The sequence below is a fragment of the Ranitomeya variabilis genome, chromosome 7, assembly GCF_051348905.1.
Source record: "Ranitomeya variabilis isolate aRanVar5 chromosome 7, aRanVar5.hap1, whole genome shotgun sequence".
NCBI classification, from domain to species: Eukaryota; Metazoa; Chordata; class Amphibia; order Anura; family Dendrobatidae; genus Ranitomeya; species Ranitomeya variabilis.
Genome location: NC_135238.1, coordinates 23,674,758 through 23,689,413, shown reverse-complemented (window position 1 = coordinate 23,689,413; position 14,656 = coordinate 23,674,758). Strand labels below are relative to the sequence as shown.

The 14,656-nt window shown below is 42.4% G+C and overlaps 1 long non-coding RNA gene across 1 annotated transcript; it reads left to right on the top strand.

Moving 5' to 3' along the window:
- Window positions 1–518: 518 nt before the first annotated feature.
- On the top strand, window positions 519–7,046 carry LOC143784649 (uncharacterized). Its single transcript, XR_013217859.1, has 2 exons — window positions 519–709; window positions 6,723–7,046. It is a non-coding gene; the product is annotated as an uncharacterized LOC143784649 (long non-coding RNA).
- The last annotated feature ends 7,610 nt before the right edge of the window (window positions 7,047–14,656 follow it).

Sequence of the window (14,656 nt, the reverse complement as noted above, 5' to 3'; positions counted from 1 at the left end):
TCATGACATGATGGTGGGGTGTCGATGACTTGCCAATCATGACATGATTATGGGGTGCTAATCTCCTGCCAATCGTGACATGATGGTGAGGTGCTGATGGCTTGCCATGGTCACCGGGTGTCTACTGTAGGCTGCCATCCCTGCCATCTTGGTTCTTATATGAAGCCCAGCTTGCGTTTCCTATTTCAGTCTGTAATCCCATAGAGGAGCTAAAAAAATAAGATAAAAATTAATCAAGAAAAAAAGTTTTAAAAAGTATATATATATATATATTTAAATAATACAAACTCAATATTTTTTTTGCCGAACTTTAGTTTTTTTTTTAATCCCTAAAATATTTTTAAAAATTAGCTCTACAAAGTTGGGAATTGCCATATTTGTCCTGACTTAAAGAATCGCGCTGTCCGGTCATTTTTTCTACACAATGAAAGATGTCAAAAGGAAACGAAACACAAAACAATGGCTAAGCTGCATTTTTTTTTTCAACCATTTAATTTTTTTCCCTTTATTCAGTGCATTATGCGGTAAAATGAATGGCGTCAATCAAAAACACAACTCATCCCACAAAAAAAAAGTTATGGATCCTGGAACAAGAGGAGGGAAAAAAAGAGCAAAATGGCATCTGCTCGATTCATTTCTCGCACGTTGGCAGATTTGTTGTAGAATGTTAATTCTGCTCTCGCCCGTCTACATTGCAGGGATTATTATGGTGAGTGACGGCTCACGTGGCTCCGTGGACGCGGCCCGTGCGCCGTGATCTATATGTTAATATGGGGATTTTAATATTTCATAAAATAGTGTCACGAAAACAAACAGCCATCTTGGTGGCGGTCCGCTGATGTCACCCATTGTTTTAGCTGATGCACCTGTGTCTATGAGCACTTGGCACCGGGCGCAATGTTTGAGCAGGTTTAATTAAAAATTCGGAGTGTACCGCGTCCAAAGACATTTGCTTCCCAGCATTTACTGCCGATTCCTGGATCGGCTCCATTGTTTTCGTGATGTTCGTCGTTCGCAGCCAAAAAAAAAAAAAAACTGTATCGTGTACGTTCTTATTGTGAAAGGTGAGATCCAGAATTCTTACTTTCCAAGTGAAGTTTCGCACACATCCATATGTAATGATGGCTGGCTGCCGCGCCATTCTTGTCCTTATACCTGGGGCTGGAGATCGATGTGGGTCCCGGCTGTCGGACCCCCTCCTATCCAGCGATTAGCAGCTATTTAGTGGAAAGGCAAAAAATACCCCTTTGACCATTTAAAACCAACTATCATCTGTACCTTCCATTTCATGTGACTGTTCAGAATGAGCGGTTGTGTGTGCACATAAGGAATAACACTATTTCTGACCATTATATACCTTGGATTCTGTATTTTTCACCAGTTTTCCCCTCTGCAGACTCTGGATGGATGATTGATTACCTGTTATGATTTCTCCTATAAACAGCACAAATAGACATGAGAGATGCCTGCTCTTCTGTGTCTATATAGCATATCTGCCTCCTGAAGCGCAGCCGCATAGAGGATATTATACAGCAGTATTGAGCAGTGTAGCTGTGATTACAGCCCTGGACTGAAGTATAACACAAACTAGAAAGCAGCAGCAAGGAGGACATTACTGTGCATTATTAAGCAGTGTAACTGTGAATCCAGGACTAGGGTGACAACACAAACAAGAAAGCAGCAGGGTGGAGGACATTATGTTGCATTATTGAGCAGTGAAGCTGTGAATCCATGACTAGGGTGAGATATAACACAAACTAGAAAGCAGCAGTATGGAGGACATTATACTGCATTATTGAGCAGTGAAACGGTGAATCCAGGCCTAGGGTGAGATATAACGTCTAGAAAGCAGCAGCATGAAGACTATTATACAGCTGTACTGAGCAGTAAAGCCGTGAATGCAGCTCTGGTGGGAGATGTAACACTTTAAAGCAGCGGCGGCAGCATGGATGACATTATACAGCAGTACTGAGTAGTGAAGGTGTGAATCCAGCTCTGGTGTGAGATATAACTCTTTAAAGCGGCAGCATGGAGGACATTATGCAGCAGTGCTAAGCAGTGAAGCTGTGAATCCAGCTCTGTGTTGAGATATAACACTTCAATGCAGCAGCAGAATGGCGGATACTATACCCCAGTACTGAGCAGTGAAGCTGTGAGATATTACACTAGAAAACAGCAGAAGCAGCATGGAGAACATCAGTACTGTGCAATGTAACTGTGAAACCAGTTCTTCAGTGTAATGAAATCCTTACTAGTAGCAGCACATGTCTCTGTGTGGCTTTGCCTTTCTCTCTCTTTATATTGATCTTCATTCATAGGTAGCTGTAATCTGATTCCTCAGTGAGCTGGTAATCTGTCTAGTCTTGAGCAAGACAGATTTCAGCAGTGATGAATGCAGGGGAATGAGGGAGATAAAGAAATGGCTCTTAAGTGGAGAAAGAAGCAGATTTCTCTGAATAAGATATATGCACGCTTATATTGGTTGTACTATTGATTTAGGCAAAATTTCTTAAAGAGACAGTGGCCATTTAATGCTTTTGTTAGATTTTCAAAGGGGTTTCATCTCTTTAGAGCTCGGTAGTGGTACCAAGATCACATACTTCAGGGTCCTTCTCCCTTGTATCTATGATATCCATTTCACTGAATTTCCCCTTTAAGAATGGTAAATGCAAAAAAAAAAAAAAAGGAAATCCTTGAAAATGACTTCTTAAAGGGGTGATCGGAAAAGCACACAGTGCGAAGGACAATTGCGTCTCCGGAGTACATGAATATTTGCTTTCCTGATGAAATAACAGGGGATTGACGTTCTTCTCTCTGTGTGTGTTTTCCGACGTCTTCTCCCTGGATGTGAACCCTCTGCAGCCCCGGTGTACATGGGAGCCATGCAGAAATGTCTCCGCACACTATGATGTGTCAGCGAGTGCGGAGCACATGGCGTTACTACACTCCCGCCAGATCATACAATATCAATGTTTTGTTTCCTGCTTCTTGCCTCCTTTGATAAACTTTCCCATGATGGCAGAACACAAGGCGCAGCCGGTCCTGGGTCTTATCTGGCCTGAGATGTTGTCAATGTGATAAGATCCAGTTAATCCGATGTCCCAGTCCTGGTCGGTGGCACATCGTGTACTCCATTACCTCCGGTACCTCCTATCACATAGGACCAGGGCCGTATCGTATAGCTACCTCAGACCAAGACAAGACGTGTCTACCAACGTCTGGAGTGTCACACCCACATTTCCAGGTTCTTCATGGCTTATCGCTTTGTGGGACTTCTGTTGTTCTCCACGTTGGGCTTTCATTGAAATCATCTCCCTTGGCCAGTCTGAGACCCATTAAGGCACCCACTTGTGTCTTGGGAGTGAGATTCTTGCCATCTATATTTGGTCTGCTCTTCCTTCTGTGCATACCATGATTTACTTGTTTTCACCCCTGCTGGGTTCCACTTACATTATACAGCAGTTCTGAGCAGTGTAGCTGTGATTACAGCTCCAGAGTGAAGTATAACACAAACAGCAGCTGCAAGGAGGACATTATTATGCGTTATTGACCAGTGGAACTATGAATCCAGGCCTAGGATAAGATATAACTCAAACTAGAAAACAGCAGGATGGAGGATATTTATACCACATTATTGATCATTGAAGCTGTGAATCCAGAACTAGGGTGAGATATAACACATACTAGAAAGCAGCAGGTTGGAGGACATTATGCTGCATTATTGAGCAGTGAAACTGTGAATCCAGGACTAGGATGAGATTTAACACAAACTAGAAAGCAGCAGGATGGAGGATATTATAGCGCATTATTGAGCATTGAAGCTTTGAATCCAGAACTCAGGTGAGAGATAATACATACTAGAAAGCAGCAGGATGGAGGACATTATACTACATCATTGAGCAGTGAAGCTGTGAATCCAGAACTAGGGTCAGATATAGCACATACTAGAAAGCAGCAGGATGGAGCACATTATACTGAATTATTGAGCAGTGAAGCTGTGAATCCAGGACTAGGGTCAGATACAACACATACTAGAAAGCAGCAGAATGGGGGACATTATACTGGATTGTTGAGCAGTGAAGCTGTGAATCCAGGACTAGGGTGAGATATAACCCATACTAGAAAGCATCAGAATGCAGGACATTATACTGAATTATTGAGCAGTGAAGTTGTGAATCCAGTTCTAGGGTGAGATATTACACATACTATAAAGCAGCAGGATGGATGATATTATACTGATTTATTGAGCAGTGAAGCTGTGAATCCAGGACTAGGGTGAGATATAACACAAACTAGAAAGCAGCAGGATGGATGATATTATACTGAATTATTGAGCAGTGAAGTTGTCAATCCAGTTCTAGGGTGAGATATAACACAAACTAGAAAGCCGCAGAATGCAGGACATTATATTGCGTTATTGAGCATTGAAGCTGTGAACCCAGGACTAGGCTCAGATATAGCACATACTAGAAAGCAGCAGGATTGAGCACATTATACTGCATTATTGAGCAAGTAAAGTTGTGAATCCAGGACTAGGGTGAGACATAACGCTGCAATTTTGTTTTGCCATAGCCACATATTCTTTTTAGTGGTCATTCCTCCTTTAAACTTTTTTTCTGTCTCCACCACATCGCTGCCCCTGCTACAGAGGTTCACCAAACTGCTCGTTTCCGGGAGGTCTCCTACATTCTCCACTGGTCCCGGAGGATTCGTGGTCCTTCCACAAGTCCAAAAGTCTCCCTTATTTCCAAAGCATCACAGACTTTCTGCAAATGTTGGACAGTTCTAGAGATATATGTGGGTCACTCATCTATCCACCTTTAGGGACTTTTTTTAAAATATTTTTCTTAAATTCATGCATTAGGGGCTAAAATAGATTTTTACAATTGGGTTTCATTAAAAATTTGATGTGTTCTGTGGTCATAAATCAGCAGAGATGAGCTCAGGAAAACAAAAAGATCGAAGAGTTACAAACTCTCCTATCATAGCGAGCTCACTGATGGATCCTCAGTTTCCTCATTCTGCAGCCACCAATGGAGAATGCGACACAGAAGACAAACTGGGCCAAATTTGTAATGAAACCCAAATGCAAAATAGATGTTTAGCCCCAACGCAAAAAAAATCCCAAACTTCAAAAGTTGTTTGACAACCTCCATCGGACTGATTTTACCCTCTCTTGACAGCAAAGGAAGGATTCTTTTCAAAGCATGGAAGTATCAGTGATATCACTAGCCATTCCTAGAAAACCCCGCCCTCTTATTCTGTGACATCATCACCCCCCTGATGACCTCACCCCAGGTTAGCGTCTAGTAATTTGTAGCCTGTACCTTTAAGACCCCAGGCAGTTCTTCCGCTTTCTGGCTGGTGGAACCTGTTCTTTTAGTGTAAACGTCAGATCCTCTGAATTATATGTAGAAAACTATTTATATCATCAAAACCTAAAGAATGAAAGTGCAAATTTGTCCCATAGATGTTTATATATAGATTTTACGCCCGGGAGGGGACATAATGAAATTCCTTCACAGGTTCAATCTTACAATAATATTTGCAAAAAAAATGTTATATTCTTGGAAAAGAGAGATCTAAGGTCCTGCCGAGACGGAGGCTATCAGCGATCCTGGAAAAGAACATGCCCAGAAATGGGCTGACAATCACCTGGCGGTACCACCCAGGACAGGTGAAAAGTGGGTCGGCACATAAAGACTTCAGACCCAGTGCTCCCAGCTTTTACGTTAATGTCAGGAGCTTATACATGTAATAAAAGCTCTAGGTCTACTGTCCTAAACCCACCGCGATGTCTTATTGATGTGAGGAGTTGATAGATACATCATCAGTAAGAGGGATCCAGCATATGACCCATATATTTGAAGATTCTAAACTTAAAGGGGATTTCTCAAAAGTTCCAAAGTGGCCAGTTTTTACTCTTATTTTATTTCCGCTGGTCCCCTGAGTATTCCGCTTTTTGTTTTTTTCAAATCCGCCATACGGTGCCAGAAATATTGGCTTTTTTATGCAGAGCTAATTTTTGGGGGTCTTTACTGTGGAGTTCCAAAGCAGCATGAAGACACGCCCCCAGAAAACATAGTGAGCCACGCCCCCTTAGGAAATATACAAATTAGTACTAAATTAAAAAGATCCGTATCTCTGGAACCGTATGGCGGATTTGTAAAAAACAAAAAGCAAATTACTCAGGGAAGTGGCAGAAATTTCATAATAGCAAAAATCTTCACAAATTAACAGCATGGCCTTTTTATATGCAGAATTTTGTGGTAATTTTGCGCCTGAGAGTTTTCCCATACAGAGCTCCAAATCTCCTGCACAGAGAAAAGATAGTAACATTTTTCCCCTTCGGCCACCACTTGAGGGAGCTCTCTGCATATTCATTCATAAACTGTATGCAGTAAGCTCCTCAGCTCCCTCTAGTGGTGGAAACCAGAATGTTATGTCTACATTTATGCTGGGAACTTTGACCACTATAAAGATATTTTAAGTAATTACCGTATTCAGCAGTTTTAAAAGTTAACCAAAATTTGGGATTTATTTAGAAAAAAAGTTTATCTAAGGGTGAACCAAGAATAATAATAAAAAGGTAATATGACCCATGTAGGAAGTTTAAAAGGCAATGACACCTCTGGGATCATTTTGGCCTTACGTTGGGATTAATTAATTAACTGAGTTTCGGTCAGTGAGCTCGTTCTGACTCTTTTATCTGTCTTTTTCAGAGCTTCTACATGTAACATTTTCTGATCCAGCTTGACGGCTAATGCTCTAGATGAATGTGAATGATCCCATAGCAAAGTATGGGACTTATTCTCGCAGTTTTACTTTACCGTTTCATTGCCAAGCCGAAAGGAAAAAAAGATGAATGGAGGTGGAAACGAGGCCTAAATGAAATACTAGCAAGCTCACTGAAGGATTGTCAGTTAGATCACCTTGTAACTAGCAACAGACAATACAATACAGAGGCTATAGCAGGCAAAAGGTGCAAAATTTTGAATGAAATCCAATTGCAAAAATTATTCTTAGCACCAACAACATGCATTTAAGTTAAAAAAAAAAAAGTGTCCTCATGGATGGATGACCCCTTTAATTGTCTAGCGTATATCCTTTAACCATTCCTTTTCACTTTCTGAAATGAATGTAAATAATATCTTTAAGATGAAATGCCATAATATGACCACCTGGTGGCACTGTTTATTTGTCGTCTTTACATTGTAGAGATTTTGGGAGATTGGTGATCATTATATTTGCAGTTTAAAATCGTCACCGGAACAAAATGTAATTTAAAAAATAAATTAACTATAAAAAAATTAGCATTAAAAAAAATTCTAAAAGTTTCAAAACGAAAAATGCAGTATATAAAGGACTGACCATGTGGTGGGTAAGTAAAAGGTTAATGTAATCTTCCACTTATTCTACCAAACTACATGGAGGCTCCGACCTGAAGGCAAAGAAGCAAAAATATCTCCTCTGGGACAGATAATATCTAGGATCAACCATAGGGGGCACTACAGGGGAAATACAGGGACGGTGCAGGACAAAAAGAGAAGTGGGGCCCCAAGTGCTGAAACACACTGCATGTTGCACATACACCTGACACACACACACACACACACTGCATGTTACCTGACACACACACTGCATGCATGTTACACACATGTAAAAGACTGTTGGGCACTTGTAGGGACTGTTGGGCACAGGTAGGGACTGTTGGGCACATGTAAGGAATGTTGGGCACATGTAAAGGACTGTTGGGCACATGTAAGGACAGTTGGGCACATGTAAAGGACTGTTGGGCACATGTAAGGAATGTTGGGCACATGTAAGGACTGTTGGGAACATGTAAGAAATGTTGGGCACATGTAAGGACTGTTGGGCAAATGTAAGAACAGTTGGGCACATATAACGATTGTTGGGCACATGTAAGGATTGTTGGGTACATGTAAGGACTGTTGGGCACATGTAAGGACTGTTGGGCACACGTAAGGATTGTTGGGCACATGTAAGGACTGTTGGGCAAATGTAAGGACAGTTGGGCACATGTAAGGATTGTTGGGCACATGTAAGGATTGTTGGGTACATGTAAGGACTGTTGGGCACATGTAAGGAATGCTGGGCACATGTAAAGGACTGTTGGGCACATGTAAAGGACTGTTGGGCACATGTAAGGACTGTTGGGCACATGTAAAGGACTGTTGGGCACATGTAAAGGACTGTTGGGCGCATGTAAGGACTGTTGGGCACATGTAAGGATTGTTGGGCACATGTAGGGACTGTTTGGCACATGTATGGAATGTTGGGCACATGTAAAGGACTGTTGGGCACATGTAAGGATTGTTGGGCACATGTAAGGACTGTTGGGCACATGTAATGAATGCTGGGCACATGTAAAGCACTGTTGGGCACATGTAAGAACTGTTGGGCACATGTAAAGGACTGTTGGGTACATGTAAAGGACTGTTGGGCACATGTAAGACCTGTTGGGCACATGTAAGGACTGTTGGGCACATGTAAAGGACTGTTGGGCGCATGTAAGGACTGTTGGGCACATGTAAGGATTGTTGGGCACATGTAGGGACTGTTTGGCACATCTATGGAATGTTGGGCACATGTAAAGGACTGTTGGGCACATGTAAGGATTGTTGGGCACATGTAAGGACTGTTGGGCACATGTAAAGGACTGTTGGGCACATGTAAGACCTGTTGGGCACATGTAAGGACTGTTGGGCACATGTAAAGGACTGTTGGGCACATGTAAGGACTGTTGGGAACATGTAGGGACTGTTGGGCACATGTAAAGGACTGTTGGGCACATGTAAGGACTGTTGGGCACATGTAAAGGACTGTTGGACACATGTAAGGATTGTTGGGCACATGTAAGGACTGTTGGGCACATGTAAGGAATGCTTGGCACATGTAAAGGACTGTTGGGCATATGTAATAACTGTTGGGCACATGTAAGGACTGTTGGGCACATGTAAAGGACTGTTGGACACATGTAAAGACTGTTGGGCACATGTAAGGATTGTTGGGCACATGTAGGGACTGTTGGGCACATGTATGGACTGTTGGGCACATGTAAGGACTGTTGGGCACACGTAAAGGACTGCTGGGCACGTATAAAAGAGGTAAATGGGGCAACTTCGCCCCCCTGACTACTGCACAGACCAGTCCTGGGACACCATAGCCATAGAGAAAGAAGAATCCATCACTCTGGACCATGCCCAGCTCTACATGGCATCTTCTCAGTGCGATATTGCACTGTTCTGACAGTATGTGGCGGTATTATGTGGCTCATGATGGCGCTATTCTAAATAATGTATGAGGTTGTTGTTTTTGCAGCTATTCTCTATATTGATGAGGGGTCCTCACACAGTGATCGGCCCCCTCTGGGCTCTAGTATTTGGCGGTTACACCACCTGCAGTATTTATAGTAGGGGAGACCTTTTTACAATATGTTCTTCTCGGGTTTGTTTAGCTATGTCAACACTATTGTACATTGCGGACCTGTCGACAGTCGGGGGAGGGGAACGTCTGTGATTTTTTTTTGGCGCTTTATGTTATACAATCAGCAGGTGTCTCCGTTTTGGTCGATTTGAGAACAATTACCAAATCCCACGTCACACCGGACCCCAGACCCACCCGACCGGCCCTGACCAGGCGCACCTCCAGGCGACTCCTCCAGGCCTCCATCAGGGCGACAAAAACACCTGAAAAACGTCACCTTCTGTGCTTACAAATAAATGAAAGTATACACCTCGCAATACACGATAAAATCCCTTTAATCCGGCAGCAATGGGACTTCTGGATTATCAGACTGGGGTTCACATACATGGAAAAATGGATGAATTCACTGACAGCAAGCAGAGGTTCTGACAATGGTGAAGAGCACAAACTACAGAGCTTTACACCATACTGGGAATGAAAATATGAGAATGATCATGCAATAATCTGACCTTCCTAATGGGCTTCTGCCGTCAAGTAGACAGTCCACAAAGCAGCGCTGCAGTGTAAAGCATGAGGACGCACAAGATGGAGGACACTGGTTATAGGGCGAGTGTTATCTAATCTTCTTACATAATCACAGCCCATCTTTTGTTACATGGGAGGTGGCCATTTTATCACATTATAGTGTGGAGAAAGCAATTTTTCCACCCATCCCTTATTTGTGGTTTATATAATTCACCATGACACCAGCGAATATCCCAGAACGTCTCAGTGCCGAGTATAACAATATTCCTACAAGCCCCATCTATTAGTCCCCTGAGATAACTGTGACGGGGTCATGTGTAATGTAGATGGGCGAACCTAAATAGGAACGTCACCCTCCTCACACCGCAAATAGCACAATGCATGGTAATCAGCATTATCATGTATTATACTCCAGAGCTGCACTCACTATTCTGCTGGTGCAGTCACTGTGTACATACATTACATTACTGATCCTGAGTTGCCTCCTGTATTATACCCCAGAGCTGCACTCACTATTCTGCTGGTGCAGTCACTGTATACATACATTACATTACTGATCCTGAGTTACATCCTGTATTATACTCCAGAGCTGCACTCACTATTCTGCTGGTGCAGTCACTGTGTACATACATTACATTACTGATCCTGAGTTACATCCTGTATTATACTCCAGAGCTGCACTCACTATTCTGCTGGTGCAGTCACTGTGTACATACATTACTGATCCTGAGTTACATCCTGTATTATACCCCAGAGCTGCACTCACTATTCTGCTGGTGCAGTCACTGTGTACATACATTACATTACTGATCCTGAGTTACATCCTGTATTATACTCCAGAGCTGCACTCACTATTCTGCTGGTGCAGTCACTGTGTACATACATTACATTACTGATCCTGAGTTACATCCTGTATTATACCCCAGAGCTGCACTCACTATTCTGCTGGTGCAGTCACTGTATACATACATTACATTACTGATCCTGAGTTACATCCTGTATTATACCCCAGAGCTGCACTCACTATTCTGCTGGTGCAGTCACTGTGTACATACATTACATTACTGATCCTGAGCTACATCCTGTATTATACCCCAGAGCTGCACTCACTATTCTGCTGGTTGTTATTAAAACTGCAAGCATAGCATAGCAGATCCATTTTACAGTTTTTTGGTGTAAAAACTGAAATCTTGAAGGTAAACTCTATGCAGACAATGCCAGCTGATTTCAGCTCTGAAACCTGCTGAATTAACATGTCTTCCCCTGGTTTACATCGTGTACGGACCAGAAGAGCGCATTCATTAACAGCAGCCTGCACTCTGCAATCAGACATCTTTCCTTCCCATAGACCTCAAGAGAAATGTCCGACCCTTCCCCCCACCCACCCCCATTGTCTTCTATAGGGTCTCGCTTAAAGCGCCAACGCCCCCCGCTGTGATGAGTAAGGGTCCCACAGGTCGGGCCCGCTCCTGTCATGCACCTGTCAGGCATTTATGGCATATCACATGGATGATGGGAGTATCTCCGATGAGATAATTGTATGTAAATCGCCATAGCAACACCGCCACAGATATGAGAATGAAGGTCATGACCCGGGGGTCGGCGGGGCGTGTGTACGGTGGGCGACATTATAATATTTAGCCTCTCGCTTTGGCACAGTTTTTATTAAAGGTCCGGATATAGTAACCGTGTTACCACGGCAACAAGCGCATACATTAAAATCAAGGTAACGAGATGCGCTGAGAAGTCGCGGAGTTGGTCTCGGGTTGTCATGTTTCCCGGCGCCGGCAGCTGCGCAGCAGTCACAAGGTGATAAGTGTTCACAGCCCCTGCGCTAATTACCACAGGGATGACGGGCTAGAACCGAGCTCAGTACCCAGACCGCAATATGGCGTCCAAAACTGCCATCTCCTCCAACATGGCCGATCTTATCTGTGAGAGCTGGTGTCTGGATTAAAAAAACAATAATGGCTGAAATCCTCCACATACAGCGCCACACGTGTGTACAGGTTGTGTGTGGTATTGCAGGTCAGACACATTCGCTTCAATGTATTTGAGCTGCAGTACCAGACACAGCCATGAACAAGAGGGGCGCTGCTTTTAAAAGAAAGTAGGCATGTTTTCTATTTTGGACTATACCTTTAAATCAGGCTTGGATCTGCATGCTATTGTTATTTGAGCACTATATGGAACTGTTATTTGGGTACTCTATAACACTATTCTTTATCCACTGTATGGCATACCTTGTACACTATATGGCGTTATTTTGGCACTATATGGTGTTATTTGGGCACTATATGGCATTATTTGGGCACTATATGGCGTTATTTGAGCACTATACGGTGTTATTTGGGAACTATATGGTGTTATTTGGGCAGTATTTGGCGTTATTTGGGCAGTATATGGTGTTATTCGGGCACTATATTGTGTTATTTGGGCACTATATGGTGTTATTTGGGCACTATATGGTGTTATTTGAGCACTATACGGTGTTATTTGGGAACTATATGGTGTTATTTGGGCAGTATTTGGCGTTATTTGGGCAGTATATGGTGTTATTCGGGCACTATATTGTGTTATTTGGGCACTATATGGTGTTATTTGGGCACTATACGGTGTTTTTTGGGCACTATATGGCGTTACTTGGGCACTATACGGTGTTATTTGGGCACTATATGGCGTTATTTGGGCACTATATGGTGTTATTTGGGCACTATATGGCGTTATTTGGGCACTATATGGTTTTATTTGGGCACTATATGGTGTGAGCACTATATGGTGTTATTTAGGCACTATATGGTGTTATTTGGGCACTATATGGCGTTATTTGGGCACTATATAGCGTTATTTGGGCAATATATGGCGTTATTTAGGCACTATATGGTGTTATTTAGGCTCTATATGGCGTTATTTGGGCACTATATAGTGTTATTTGGGCACTATATGGCGTTATTTGGGCACTATATGGTGTTATTTGGGCTCTGTATGGCGTTATTTGGGCACTATATGGGGTTATTTTGGCACTATATGGCGTTATTTGGACATTATATGGCACTATTATTTGGACACTATACGGCTGTTTTTGAGCACTATACGGTGTTATTTGGGCACTATATGGCGTTATTTGGGCACTATATGGTGTTATTTGGGCACTATATGGTGTTATTTGGGCTCTGTATGGCGTTATTTGGGCACTATATGGTGTTATTTTGGCACTATATGGCGTTATTTGGACATTATATGGCACTATTATTTGGACACTATACGGCTGTTTTTGAGCACTATACGGTGTTATTTGGGCACTATATGGCGTTATTTGGGCACTATATGGCGTTACTTGGACATTATATGGCACTATTATTTGGACACTATACGGCTGTTCTTGAGCACTATATGGTGTTATTTGGGCACTATACGGTGTTATTTGGGCACTATATGGCGTTATTTGGGCACTATATGGCGTTATTTGGGCACTATACCGTGGTTTTTGAGCACTATACGGTGTTATTTGGGCACTATACCGTGGTTTTTGAGCACTATACGGTGTTATTTGGGCACTATATGGCGTTATTTGGGCACTATATGGCGTTATTTGGGCACTATATGGTGTTATTTTGGCACTATATGGTGTTATTTGGGCACTATATGGCGTTATTTGGGCACTATATGGCGTTATTTGGGCACTATATGGTGTTATTTGGGCACTATACGGCGTTATTTGGGCACTATACGGTGTTATTTGGGCACTATATGGCGTTATTTGGGCAATATATGGCGTTATTTGGGCACTATACGGTGTTATTTGGGCACTATATGGCGTTATTTGGGCACTATATGGCGTTATTTAGGCACTATATGGTGTTATTTCGGCACTATTTGGTGTTATTTCGGCACTATATGGTGTTATTTGGGCACTATATGGTGTTATTTGGGCACTATATGGTGTGAGCACTATATGGTGTTATTTAGGCACTATATGGTGTTATTTGGGCACTATATGGCGTTATTTGGGCACTATATGACGTTATTTAGGCACTATATGGTGTTATTTGGGCACTATATGGCGTTATTTGGGCACTATATGGCGTTATTTGGGCACTATATGGTGTTATTTGGGCACTATATGGTGTGAGCACTATTTGGTGTTATTTCGGCACTATATTGTGTTATTTGGGCACTATATGGTGTTATTTGGGCACTATATGGTGTGAGCACTATATGGTGTTATTTGGGCACTATATGGTGTTATTTAGGCACTATATGGTGTTATTTGGGCTCTGTATGGCGTTATTTGGGCACTATATGGTGTTATTTTGGCACTATATGGCGTTATTTGGACATTATATGGCACTATTATTTGGACACTATACGGCTGTTCTTGAGCACTATATGGTGTTATTTGGGCACTATACTGTGTTATTTGGGCACTATATGGCGTTATTTGGGCACTATATGGCGCTATTTGGGCACTATACCGTGGTTTTTTAGCACTATACGGTGTTATTTGGGCACTATATGGTGTTATTTGGGCACTATATGGTGTTATTTGGGCACTATATGGCGTTATTTGGGCACTATATGGCGTTATTTGGGCACTATATGGCATTATTTGGGCACTATATGGTGTTATTTGGGCACTATACAGCGTTATTTGGGCACTATACGGTGTTATTTGGGCACTATA